The following is a 14769-nucleotide window of genomic DNA, read 5'->3' as shown; positions in this document are numbered from 1 at the left end:
GTTAACTTTTGTCATATTGTTTTATCTCTCTACAGGAGCAGAGGAGGAGAAGAACACAAAGTAATGGACTCTAAATCAACAGCAGCTATTTTGCCATCACTTACACTTGGGCTCTTTGGATTTATCAGAAGGGATTACATGCCTAAATACTTTGCACATTAGCTGCACTAGACTCCATACACAAAACATAAATCCACAGCTCTACAAATATGCACAAATACCAGCTGTGAGCAGGAAGAGCACATGCTGGATTTGGGTAAGGGGACTACAAGAAAGACAATCTCAAATGCTGAACTAGAAATCTAGATTACCAAAACTCAACAAGAACAGAAATTTTACACAGGAAGGCTTGCTTGTTCACTGTCTCCAATCCAGGAACTCCTCTGACCTGGGTCAATATTAACAGCAAAATACAAGATAACTGTACATCTCTCACCTATCCCTATTTCACCCATAGAGAAAGATATGGGATGTCAGGGATTGTACACAAGTCGTCAAAAACTTGAAGACAGAAACAAGACATTTCCAACTTTCACTAATTATCAGAGCAGCTCCAGAGAGTTAGTCACTTCCCAAGACACTTGAAATCTGGGTTAAAAGATGAGATCTGAAAACTGTGGATCTTGCAGGCATAAAGGATTGTTCAATATTTATAAAACATTGTAAATACTCAAAGGAAAATCTCTAGCTAAGAGGATCCAAATGCATGCAAAGAAATACAGGAGTGAACCATGATTACACACTTAAAATTAAAGTGAAGGAAATCTGAGCATTTGAAGAGCTTGAAAAGCTTCTTGAGTATTTGCATTTCAAGATGCTGTCAAATGTCTGTCAACAACAAATATCCCCTTCTCACACTAAGGAAACTGAAAATTGATTCTATGAGGAATACGGCTGTAGGACAACATTTCACCATGTTTACTCCATTTCCTTGTGTTTGATCTTACTTGCTTTTTTATTTTTTTAAATACACAAAACTGCATGTTGATACAGACTGAGCATTGAATCTTGGTGAGGCTAAATGAGTGGCTGCAAGATCTTTCTGCTAAACATTGCTCTTGCTACACAGCTACCTAACATTAATGTCCCTCTTTTAAAGCCTTACATTATTTTCCTGTGGCAATTTTACATTTGCTAAAAATAACAAAAATTTTACTGGTTACAAGTGTGCCATTCCTCTGGGCACGAGATTGAGATGGAAGGGAAATTACCAGTCTGTCAGGAGCCTGCAGATGGGCATGGAGATTAATTCTGACTAAGCTGATTATAGATAAAGCACTTTGAAACAAAATAGATTTTCCCCAAGAACTGGGACAAGGATTAACAGCCAGAGGTCTAAAAGACTCCCCAGGAAACAGCTGAAAGATATTTATTAGTATTACAGTTCTTAGTAAAACTCTCATCTGTATTTCTGTACTCTGCAGGCAGCACAGATTGCTTTCTGGTGAAATTCAGTGGTTGGGGTACATGTATGTACACAAATCCAGAATGAATCTTTAAAAACTGCCAGCAGTGCTGTGTTGATTTGGATTGTATCACTTACACAGTCAAAATCAAATGCTTCTTTTCATCACGTAAAAGAAGTCAAAGAAATTTGCTCTTATTAATAGCTGTAAAACTTATTAATCCCTGCTAAAATCAATACCAGCTAAATTAATTAATTATGAGAATTAATTGGGAGATAAGAGCAGCTCTTTGCACTTCAGAGGGTACCTGTGACAGAGGAACACAGAAGCATAATACCCGGAAACTGGCCATTAAAATTTATATTTGTGTACTTCAGACCTTATTTAGAGAACATTATCACAGCAGAAATTTTATGGAAAGCAGAATGTGAAGCAACTAATATTAATATCCCAAGTAATCTTTTCTACATCCTTCAAAGTAGAAGTTCTCCTTGCACATGAGAGAAAGTTAGGGTATCTAAGGATTATTATGAGCAATCCTGAATGCTGCTCTGGGCAGATGTTCTGTACAAGTTTTGTGAAATACATTTAAAACCCCTAGCTGGCCCTAATGTTCAGTCATGAAGTACTGAATCTTCTTTCTTATAGTATTGTGTGTTCCATGAGATTCACTTAATTTTTAGTAAAAAAATTAATCAACTACAATGAGCAATAAGATGCACTATTTACAGGATAACCTCACTGCTCAAATGCTGCATGTTTTATTCTTCTATTTTCTGTGGTGGTGTCCCATTGGAAATAATTTTGCAGAAGGATTTGTTAGACAGTCCTGTGCATTATCAGTAATGTTTTCAGCACTGCAGAAAATGGTCAAAGTGAAACTATTGAAACACATACTGCACAAAAGTCATGTAAAAACCAAGATTATTTACTGTACTGTGCAGTTGATATGCAGTGATACATAAGCTACTCTGCCAGGATAGTGAAGCCACTACAGCTGTGTTGGCCTGGTACTGGATCATGACATTTCCTTAACCCAACCACAGTAAACAGGAGACATTAAGCTCATAATGAACACAACTCTTGTAATGTAGCTCCATGCTTAAACAATCCTCTCTGTAAAGCTGGCAAATCATGAATACACAAGCATAACTCAGAAAGAGGGATTTATTATTTGGCCTTAACTCCTGGCCAGAAGACTGAAAGATTATAGAAAATAATGAAAAATGAACCCAAGAAAAGACAATTCAGGTAAAGAATGCACAGATATGAGGCTATAAAATTATGTGCTAATGATTGGCATCCAAGAAAAGGTAAGTTAGTGAAGATTGACTTCAAAGTTGGAGAGCCAAATTGTGAAGCATGAAGGTACACAGATCTACTTCTTATCTCAAAGAGTCACTGAGACCCTGGGCAAGGATAAGCTTCAGAAAAGGATCTGCAAATAGAGGTTAAGGAGAACCAGTTGCTGTCCTAAGGCAGGCAGAGAAAAACAGTTGAGAGTAGAAAGAATGAAAACATCAATAATTTGTATCATGCAGAGTTCACTTATATCTGCAGATTTGTTTCAGAGGCACAAGAAAAATTGCTGCACAAAAAAGAAACACCAAACAAAGAATAAAAGGCACAGTACACATTTCCATCTGCATTTACATGATAAAAATTTAATTTGTCTGCTTTATTAATGCTCAAACGCATTAGTGCAGTCATTGTGTAGTAAGAAGGATGAAAAAAGTCAACTTCCTGACTTCAGAAAAAAATAAGTTTCTAATAAAAATACCTCCTTTGAGGCTGAATTTCCATGACTTATTCTCCAAATCTATAACACAATATCATACAATTATTAGTTGCTCCTTCTGAGATCTGAGTTAAATATTAAGAGAACTCTAGGGTTTCCTACCCTCTCAATTGTTATGTGTACAGGCTATCCAGAATTATGTAAAAAGTCAATTAAGAACATTTTTTCAGCCCAGCACTTCAAATGAAATATTTCACTTTAAAATCCTACCAACCACCTCTATACAAGAACAGCCTTTCCTTCCTCATCTGACAATTGACATACCATGACAACCTCTACCTCATGTGTTCCATCTTCTTTTTATGCTAAATTCCTGGTTTTGAATGCAAAGCCGTAAATTAAAAGCCATATAATACATAACCCTGGTGGGTTTACCCCTTTAGTTTAACAAAACCAAACATCAGCCAAGGCAATTCACCAGGTTCCAAATGAAAATGGATTGATATGAAAAAATGGCAAGGAAAGATTTTTATTTCTAATTTTACAGTAGGGTTAAACAGGCAAGGGGCTCAAGTTTCCCTTACACGGAAACAAGAGGGAAAAAATAATGCCAGAAGAAACTCTAAGAGGTCAAAAGAAATAGACTTTTAAAAATATGACTGAAAAGTCCCTGCCCAGTTTCCTATGCTAAAGGAATGTTGAGGGATAAGCACACTCTGTCTGACAAATGTGAACTTTGTACTCATAAACCAAGCAAAATCCCCCCAGTCCTCATTATTGCCTACAACCATGTATGAGTACAGCATCTTTCAGGCACTGCCTGCAGGTTAAGCTGAAAATGTCTCAGTCCTGAGAGATCACATAGACAGGAAAAGGAAACATGTTTAGTCAGTGCTGGGTTCTTGGGACACAGATCAGCAGAGAACTTGAAAAATCGCTGTCTGCATTTTTGAGGTGGCACTGCTATGAAATGAGAGAGAATAGAATTTCAGATGCCCAGTGTGAAACTGGGGAACTGCTAAATACAATACTAAGAATTTTCCATCAAATGCTCAATGCAACACCAAGTCTGAGCAGAGCACTCGTTACAGGTGGAGCAATCTGAAATTCACCCAGCAAACTTGGATGAGGTTCCTGAATACCTATTGCAGATATTCTCTTCAAGAAGAATCAGACATTTGTAAAACTGTTTGGAACTCTTTGTTCCTTTTGGTTTTGGTGGGGGTTTTTTGTTGCTTTTGGGGGAGTTTTTTTTGTTTGGTTGTTTTCTTGTTTTGTTGAGTTTTTTTACATTTTCTTTTGTCCTCAATCCTATGTGAAAAACCCTCTAGAACAGAGCAAGATCTGAATAATGGTAGCAAAAGTGTTCTAACTAAATTCTACCACATTAATAATTTATAAACATCAATGATATCAAGCTACACTTTAGCTAATCTATTCCATCACTCATTTATCCAAATAGAAAAATTACTTAATTTTAAGCAACTGCTCTCTAAATGGGGAATAAAACACAATGAAGAGTGACTTTTATATGAATCAGCATCATCTTCTAAGCCAATGGTGGTTACCCATCAACTTTCAGTTCACATCTCTGTTAGGAATTGTTCTTAAAATGCAGCAGCACAGGAGGCTCTGCTGAAGCCATCACTGTAGGGATGATGGAACTGCCAGTCTTGCCCACAAAGACCTGCCCATATACCTGGGGCTCCAGCTGCTACTCAGAGAACCTGTTCAAATATATAAAATGCCCATGCAAAATCTCTGCATGGGAACATGAGCACTTCCTGTGCAGCTTGTGGCTTTTCAAATTTGGGAGCTTTGCTGAGTTGGGGAGGCAGCAATTCAGTGCCAGAATACAACAAGGAGGTGGAGGAGGTGCTGTCCAACACATCACCTAATGCAGCAAAGTTGGCTGCTTTCTCCTTCCTGGCATACCATGCACTAAGAAACTATTAAAGCTCATAAGGTAGCAAAGAATATGAACTGCAAAATTTCTCAGAAAAAAAAAAATACAAATACAAAAAGACATTCAGCACTATTTTGAAAAATTTCATTCTGCCAGGTTGCCTATTTTTTCTTCTCTGCCTTCCTGTTACTGGTTGCTTCACCCCTCCTAGTTTACAACATATTTTGTGACTCTCTACTGTCAAAATAAAAACCAGACCCTGAGTTTCTACCCCCTTCCATGATGGCAGCCAGTGGCAGCTCTGGCCAGACTGGAGGAGATTGGCAGGAGCCCTTGGTACCACACCAGTTCCCAGCTCCATCCTTTTGTGACCACACTGAAAGTAGGAGCACTGAGCAGCACTGACACCCCTGCAGAGAAGGCACAAACCTGATCCGGGCTGTGAACCATGGGTGAAACTTTCCTGCTCTGTCCCATGAGCTGCTCATTTCAGCACAGCCCATACCTGTAAGTCTTCCTCAGCTCTTGCACTTTCCACGATTACACCATCTGTACCTTGAATGACCTTTCAGAAAACTCAGCTGTCAACAAGCAGTACAATTCCCTGGCTATGACAGTTGGAATTGATTTTTATGTTAAGTAAAAGAGAAATTTTATGATGTCATTTCAAAATCACTGTAATCAGACTGCATTAGGAATAACCAAGTCTGTGTATAATTCTCATTCTGCTATTATACCAAGCAACATAATCTACTACATCAGGATTTAAAAAGAGCTTCCATGTAACAGTTCTGGAGTTGAAAGTATTCTCAAATGCATATTTTACTCAGTCTCCTTCCTGGAAACCCAAGAGAATCTCTGAAAACCTAATCACTGAGAAAGGTGTTCCCTTTATTTATGTGACAAGCCAAATGTTCTAGCCTTTTTCCTACTTGTTTACTAAGACAAAGAGCTTTATTTATTTATTTATTTATTTTAATTAGCTGGTCACATATAAAAGTCACAGGAGTGTCATTAATCTACCAGTAACACCAGGTTCCATAATTCATTCACTTTTTTCTCCACTAAGCAGGCATTTTCTTCATCTCACCTCATTACTCAAGAATCCTTTTCCCAATAGGTTTCCTTAGTGCATCTCATTTTAAAGCCCTCTGGGGAGCTTGCTGCCCCTTACAATGCTCAGAGGCAAAGTGCAGGTTCTTTTTCTCCTTAAGCATCATCATTAGAATAATTAATGTACAATCAAGCCAACAGCAGCAAAGCTGAAGTAGTATTTACCTTCTTTGAAGCTCTCTGGGGAATAATGGGAATCCTGAAAGCTGGAACACTGACTTCTGTCACCAAGGAGAAGATACACACATTATCAGCAAAGTTAAAAGTAACCAGCACTGTAAAAGGAGTTGGACAAAACAGCTCATGCTGTGAACAGCGCCTGTCACCAGAGGGAATTAGTTAAAAGCACAGTGTCATGGCTAGAGACTGAAACAGAAAAGTCTATGTATTTTTTTTTTCCTTGATGGTTGGTTAATGGAGTTTTTTGTTTTTTAAACCATTCAAGCTTGGTCTCGGGGGCCTGTAAAGCTTCCACATTTAAAGGCAAAATTTAATTCAGAAGACACAAACTGTTTTACATAGTTTACCTCTTACTTGGAATAGACAAAATTAATGTTTCTTAAACCATCTGAACAACACGGACAAAAAATTCCAACACTATAAAATTTTTCCTTTCAAACAGCTTCCACTTTAACTGGGCCTTTAAGCTTTTCACAGTTTTCTTAACAGATAATAAGTAGTGAATAACATGTCTTCTCTTCAACAACTCCTCTGCATGGTTTTTTGAACTAGGAGGAAAAGAAAAAAATCAGAAATTGTTAAATCTTTCTATTTTAATGTTTTACTCAAATGCATGAAAGAAACAGCCTGGAGCCTATTCAAATTCAGCTTCTCAGAGACCTTCCCCACTGAAGAGGGTTTTTAGTGTGTTTAATTTTAATTACATTAAAAATAGTCTGAAAAACCAGTGTTCTACTTAAAGCCCTTAAGCTACATACCACTGATTTTGTCACAAATCTAGAAATCCCAGCTTTCATTGCTTTATTTTTTAAGAAAGTATCTTTGTATTTAAATGTAGGAAACTAAGCATTGACTAAGGCAATGTACCACTGGGATTCTGAAGCTTTAACCCAACTAACTAACCCATCACCAATGTACTCCTAAAACTCTCTTCTGAAAAGATAAATGAACATTTACCAAAAAGAAATTGTATCAAAAAGGGTTAGAAATAAATAAGGCATAAACTCACCTCAACACTGGCCAAGTATCTATTCTGTGGTTACACTTTGCTCATGTTGAACTTCATATATGGCTTTATTGTGAGTACTCATAATCACTCCCTTCTGTGCTTCATCATGCTCCTGGACTGAGTTAGAGAGAGAATAAAGATGGAGACTCATTCTTTATACACACCAACCTTTAAGATGTGAAACCTTGACTGAGAAATTCCATCGTTAATGGAAGAAATATTTTATCAGATTTTTCTCTCTCTTCTTATATTCAAAAAGGGAAGTTAGCAAGTCTAAGAGTTTGTCCAAGAGTTTCAACAGGATAAAACTGCCTGTTACGTCTATGCAGAAGTCCAATTTCATATTCCACATGCTACTGAAGAGTTTTTTAAGGCTAGCACAGTTAAATAGATGTGGAATATTAAAGTACACAAGGAGTGAGAGTCACTGTTTCTATCACCCAGCTAAACTCCTGGGTTTTTGTTAGTATGATGCCACATCAAAGGTCAGATGCAATATTTACTGAAATGGCCCCTTCTCTGGCACAGCAGGGACTCTCATTGCAGAGACAATGCAAGTACCTGAGAGTGAGCAAAGAGAATGGAGGAAATGCTTACTGGAAAATGTAAATAACTGAGAAAAAGGCTCACACCAGCACAGAAAAAGAGTACTGGTAAGCAAGAACACTTGTCCCATGCAAAATGAAAGTGATGCAAAATTGTTAACCTCTTAGGACTGGAAAAAGTAAATCTATGCATACACATGGACCCAGAGAGGAAATCCCATTATTTCAAACAGAATTTTCATGTGTATTTTCAGCACATGCACAAAAACTTGGTAAAGCTCAAAGAAAGCTTCTCAGCACATAGAGAGAAGAACCAGCTTTCCCAATATTTCTTAGTTAAGCCAGCTCAAGAATTTCATCCCCACTGAGAACCACTTCCCTTGAATCTGAAGATGCTTATGGCATCAGGTTACAACACTTCCAAGAGCAGAAAGGAAAAGAACTCCAAACCTACCCAGGCAATCATGCAATTGAAACCAACCCATGCAATTGAAAATAAGAAGTCAGCAATCAGACAGCAAAAACAAGCAAGAAATGCAGAGTTAGACCTCCTGGAAATATAATCAGGATTCGTGATCAGATCTCACCTCACACTGAAGTAATATAACAATTTCTAGAACTAACAGCTTTGAGATTCACCATGCAAAAATAAAGTTAATAATTCCCTTGATTGAGTTTTATTTTCCTAATCTCATTACGCTTTTTATCAAAATACGAAACAGTAGAAGAGTTAAAATCCCTCTCCTACTGAGTTTCATGTCAAAAATCAACATGTGCTGCCCTCACCGCCGTACACAAGATTTCCATCCCTACATGGTACTGGCAGAGATGAAGACACATCCTGGGATCTATTTCACAGTTTATCAAGTGTGGCATGAGGTTAAAGATTTCACCAGGAAACCACAAGTATTTTCATAAAAGACAGAAATAACTTCAAGATATAAAATGCAGAAAGGAACAGAGAAAAATCGGTAAGATCAGCTTATAATTACACTGAGCTTTTTAGTAAAGTTTTGTTGCTCATATCTGCAGAAGAAAAGATATTAAACTGGCAACCAGAACTAAAATAGAAATCTGGTGCTGTATTTAACAGGCAAGATACACATAAGAGAAACCTGAAAACCCCACCTTGTTCATGTACCTTTCAAACTTGTGCATTCCACTAAGTATTGTGAAAATGTTTTATTGTCTTAAGCTTAAAGGAACTAAAAAAAAAAAGAAAACCCAAAAAAACAAAACAAACAAAAAAACCCAAAACAAAACAACGAAAAAAAACCCAACTTGAATAGTGAATTAGAACAGTGAGTTCAAACAGTGTTGCTCCTGAAAGCCTGGAGATTCATACTGGAAGAGTCATACAGGCTCTGGAATTGTCCTTATCTGTCACTGACCCAAACCTATACATTACATATTGCATAGATTCTTATAGATGTTACAGCAGATGAATTTCACTTCAGAAAAAGAGGGAGAGGAGTGTGTATTTAAAATAAGGAGAAGAGAAACACTTCAAAGGAGCATTTCCTCCATACAATTGCTCACCCTTTTTTAAAGGAGATAGAAGTTAAATTGCAACAGAAAAATTGCATAGCAAAAGTTGAAATGATACAGATGGATAAATTAAAATTTCTTCCTTGATCTACCAACTGCTGCTATATCAATCCATACCAAATTTGTGTACATTTCCTGTACCTATGAAGGTTTTGCAGAAAAAGTCAGATTTGAAATAAGTAAACCAAAGTTGTTACTATACTAACAAACTTCATCCATGCTTCTACACACAGAATACCCCTCAGAATTTCAATCACAGAAACCCACCTGCATGTTTGTTTGCCCTCTCTAATAACCAACATGATTATAAACAGCTGTAAGTAATTACATTCATTAACATTATACTCTACATGACATGCACCAAGTCTAAACTGCTGCATCAGGCTACAGTAAATGCTCTGGGTACAATGAAATGCAAGAGCAAAAAGCTGATTCCCCATGAGAGGGCACAACCCTTGTGATTATGCACAACTCACACGGGCAGGGAGGCAGTGCAGACACAAATAGAATATTTATGGGTAATAGTGACAAGAAGGAGACTGAGGGAGCTGGGCCTGCAGGAATGGAGAAGGAGCAGCTGACAGTCTTTCCAGGAAGATTGAGTCCTAAACAGAGAAAAAACATAGATATTAAGCACAGGAGTGGGAAAGTCTCTAAGTTACCTCCCTACTTTATGCTTTCTTTACAAGCAGAACTCAATGAATGGTAATCCACTTGCACCGTCCATCTCCTTTTAAGACAAACAACCTGCAGCCAATTTCATTGCTCCAAACCTCCTACAACTCAGACTGAGACAGAGCATCAGAATGCAGAATGGTGTGCACTTCATTTGTATAAATTCTCCACACTCAGTATTTCAATGAGAAAGAAAATCTATTATGTACTTGTCTGCAGCCTGTACCTACATCACTTCCAGTCAGACTGGCTGCTCTTTAAGTAATTCTTCATCAAGAAACATTTTTGAGCTAGAACCTTTTAAAATCTGAAATCTTCCTCTCCAAAGGCAGCTTGAAAGAACTAATTAAAGCATTTCAGTCACACAACCAAGGTGGAAGGGCACACCCAAAGTTATACATGCATAAAAACACTGGCATTTCTGTTTGCTTTTGAGAGGACGTATTTTGTATAAACTCCAGCTCACTACACCAAGAATAAAGGAAAATTAACACTCTATTCCTCAATGCATTACCTTTCCCTCTGTATTGAGACACTGAGATTTAGAGCCATTGTTCATATGCACAATCTCCCTGCCACAAACAGTTGTCCCTACTAATGCCTATGCCTCACAAGCGTGGATACACAGTGTCACATTTCATCATTTTCACCAACAGGAAAGATTGATTGCTCTTCATACCTTTTAGATGTCACTGAACCAGTCAGCAAGAATTTGCAGAGTTGTGTCCATATTATTTCTGACACAAATTAATTTCTTTGTTTTAACACCCATCCACTCAAAGAACTGTTGAAATACCTCCTGAGTCATCTGCTTCAGAATCTTGACCATACATCATCACCAGAGAAGCTGTCAGCTCCTGTGTGCCAAGTGAATCAAACAAAACCAGGTTTGCATACCTGATGAATTCTGTGACCACATATAACCTACTAAAATCAAGATTCATTTATCACAGAAAAAGTTAGCACTAACTACTGGTGTAAAACTACTTTTACTACAAAAGTCTCTTCCTGTATCCAGTGAAGTATATTTTACTTTATTTTACATTCCACTTTCTTATGTGATCAAGTGCCTGTATGTCTACTGGAAAATGCAATGCAGAAAAGAATCTCACACAGAAAAGAATCTCACACAGATCATCGGCTCTAATTTTTAAACTGAAAGCATGGAAGAGAAATACACTACAAAAAGCTTGACAGTTCTTAAGAAGTTATTTGTATTCTTGTTACTTCTCCCAGTGGACTTGATCCTGCTCATCAGGATAAAGAGCCAAATAGAGTTCAATTTATAATGAGTTTAAATAAACTACTCAAACTCAGTAAAAAAAATCAGAACCAGAAAACAAAGTGAATTTGTATTAAGAGAGACAAGGTGAGCAGCCAAGGAATGCTTCTGAATGTAAAGCCTTTTGACCTTTGAAATGCAGAGGTAAGAGCAACCAGGTAGAACACCAAGTAAAATGGTTGGCACCACCACCAGGGGCTGGAACAGCAGTGGCCTCCCCCTTTCTGAGGGCTGCAGGTATTGTGGAGGTGAGGAAGTGAATTTTACCAGTTTTGTAGAACCATGCATGATGATGCCACAACCTGAACTGGCACTACAGAAACACCACAGCAAAAGTTCAGATTGGGGCCAAAATAATAAGAATTTCCTCACCTTGTAATTACTGAATACAGTGGCAAAAAAAAAAAAAAAAAAAAAAAAAACCCACACAAAAAACCAAAAAAACCCAACACAACAACACAACAACAACACAGAACAAACAGCATTAACAGCATTTTATAAAAATTATAAACCTGCTTTCATAAGGAGAGCTGCTACAATGAGCAGCATTCATTCCATACAATCAGCTGTTTAAACAGCAATTTTCAACTGAGCCAAGTGGCATGAGCTTTGCACAAATATGCTTCCCTATAACTAAGTACCAGGAAGAGGTTTGTGCTGTATTTATGGAGAATATTTAAATAATTCCTTTGCATTTTCTTAATAGCTGGGATTCGATACACCAGGATACACATGGGTAGAAAATGGCAGGGCAAGGTAATAGCCAGGTTCAAATGGAACACTCTGAAGGAGAGAGAAAAAAATCAGCCCATTTAACAGCAGGCAAAGTGGGTAATAGAGCAGAGAGAAGTGATCAGTAACAGTTCAATATCCAATATCACACACTCTGTTTATAAAAATAATGGCACTAGTCACACCAGAGGAGTGTCTGCATGTATTCCACCAGACTGTCCTTGAAGAAAGAATCCTGTAAGTCATGTCCTATTTCTTCCCATTTACTTTTCATACTATAAACACAGTTCTCTAAAACACTAGCAATTTCACCAGCATGAAGAAAGAGCATGCAGAAGCAGGTTCCAGCTCCTAACAGAAGAGAGGACAATCAAACCCTATTAAGTCAAAATTCAATCAACAGACCTACTAGCAGTATTTCAGTACCCCTTCAAATATTTGCAAAACACTGTTAAAGTTTCTCTGCTGTACAATTAACTGGAAGATGCTTAATGCCTACCACCTAGTGGACTTACACAGCATAACATCTGAGCATTCACACAGAGAAAAATACCCAAACCAACTCCAAAACAGAAGAAAAACCTACAAAAAACGCATCACAACTTTTCTCCATCTGAAGGAGCAGATGTTATGCTCACAGAGCCTCCAGTAATAAAGAGCCATGAAATGCTACCTATCCACTATCTTTTCCAATTAGACACCAATCTGTATATCAGACCATTTAAAAAATATAAGTGTATCACACATTTTTTTTAATGGCATTGAAAAATGAATCCATTGGAAATTGAGTAATTCCATGAACATTTGAATGCTTCAATTCATTATTGCTGCTCCAACCTTACACAAACTTATGTGCAGACTGTAACCTTGGTGATTATTCATAGGAATGCAATCTCATATATGTGTGGATGAATAAATCTCTGGAATTTATACAGACAAGCTGCCCAACTACTGATAACATTTTCCCTCTCCACACACATTTGCACAGTCAAAATTAGGAGCAGTAATATTTCTGAAGTAAAAAAGAAGAAAATTCATTATTTCTAATAGTAAAGACCAGTAATTTTTTTATTGGCAAAGTCCACTGCAAAAGTTCTTAGAGCCACTATGGAGCCTACTTCCCTATCTATATCCCTACTTTCTGTTGTTGGGTTGGCTGGGAGGAAAAGAGACTCTTGGTAGGGAAGCATACAATCCAACAAACCAACCAACCCAGCACCACAATTCACAGGATAACTGCATTGAATTTTTAATTACAGGTTCTGTCATTAACATTTGACTTAAAAATATTCTGCATTTGATGAAGTCTTGTCAGTCACCAAACACAGTACCTTGAAAGAAAAGCTAATGCTCAAATCCAGGATCTAGATAATAATTCCCCTCCGGAAACAAAACATCTAGGAGACCAGGATCAAAAGTTCTGTTCAGAGCTACAGGTGTATAGCTTCACTTGGAAGTGTAACCTAGAGCTTCATCTGCTGCTGCCAGGTCTCCAACTATAAAATGTTCCACATTGAGCAAATACCCTCAACAGGTTCGCAGTGTTTCAAAATCAATACTGATCAGAGCAACTTCCCCACCTGTTTCTGAGCGCTCAGAGAGGGCCAGCTGATCCATGTCCAAAATTAATTCTGTCACTGCTGAATACAAATTCTGCTGCAGCTCATCTCACCTGATAATCAATTCATCTGTTCCTTCCTATGCAGAAGGAAAAGCAAGTCAGAAACTCTCACCCAAATAACTTAGAAACTGATACCAAAAAAGCATTAATCCTTGTGAATTACACATAACACAATACGCACCTGACGAGAAATTAGTGAAAAAGCAAATTTTTTTAACCTCTGCTCCTATGACTTGACTGCCTTGCTTCACAGAGTAAAAACATGACTACATGATCAGACAACTAAAGGAAGAGTTTCTGCATGACTGCTGATAGCAGTGGGAGTCTTAACTGCCACTGAAAGCTTAAAATGTCCTAGCTGTCCTCCAGTTTTTGATTCTATTACAGAATTTAGAATTTGGATTATTCACCTGTCCATACATCCAAAAAAACATCCACAAAGTCAGACTACAAAAGGTTTCTTGCTGGAAAAGAATTCTCTAGAATAAAAAGGAATTCTTGCCTTCTAGCGGGAAAAGCAGGTGACCTGTGAACTCCCTACTGATTGTCAGCAGAAAGGTCATTAAACTAAAGATAATTTTCTAGAAACAAAAACCAAAATGCTTCCTTGAATGACTGGCAGGATTATTTAGAAGTACCCCATATTTCATATCAGACAAGGTACCTATAAGACTCAGCAAAAATAAAACTTTTGAAATGGATGAAGGAAGTTAAAAGTCCATACTCAGAAGCAGGCTTGCAACATTCTTCTCACTGTGACTTAATCCAACACGCCCACAGAAATAGGAAAATATATTTGAACATGGAAGACCTAGGTACAGCTTTACAGACTTGCTGTAAAGATTTGCTATTTCCTTCTACATTCATCTCCAAAAATAAAAAGTAAAATGATTGAAGTACCTCTAACAGTGTCCCGACATGTGTGGCTTTCCCTGCCACACACACACACACACACTTGCCTCAAAATCTTGGAAAGTCTGGTGGGAAATTCTTGGAAAGTGGGGGGAAATTAGT

The sequence above is a fragment of the Agelaius phoeniceus genome, chromosome 1 (genome assembly GCF_051311805.1).
Source record: "Agelaius phoeniceus isolate bAgePho1 chromosome 1, bAgePho1.hap1, whole genome shotgun sequence".
NCBI classification, from domain to species: Eukaryota; Metazoa; Chordata; class Aves; order Passeriformes; family Icteridae; genus Agelaius; species Agelaius phoeniceus.
This window is presented reverse-complemented; position numbering follows the sequence as displayed.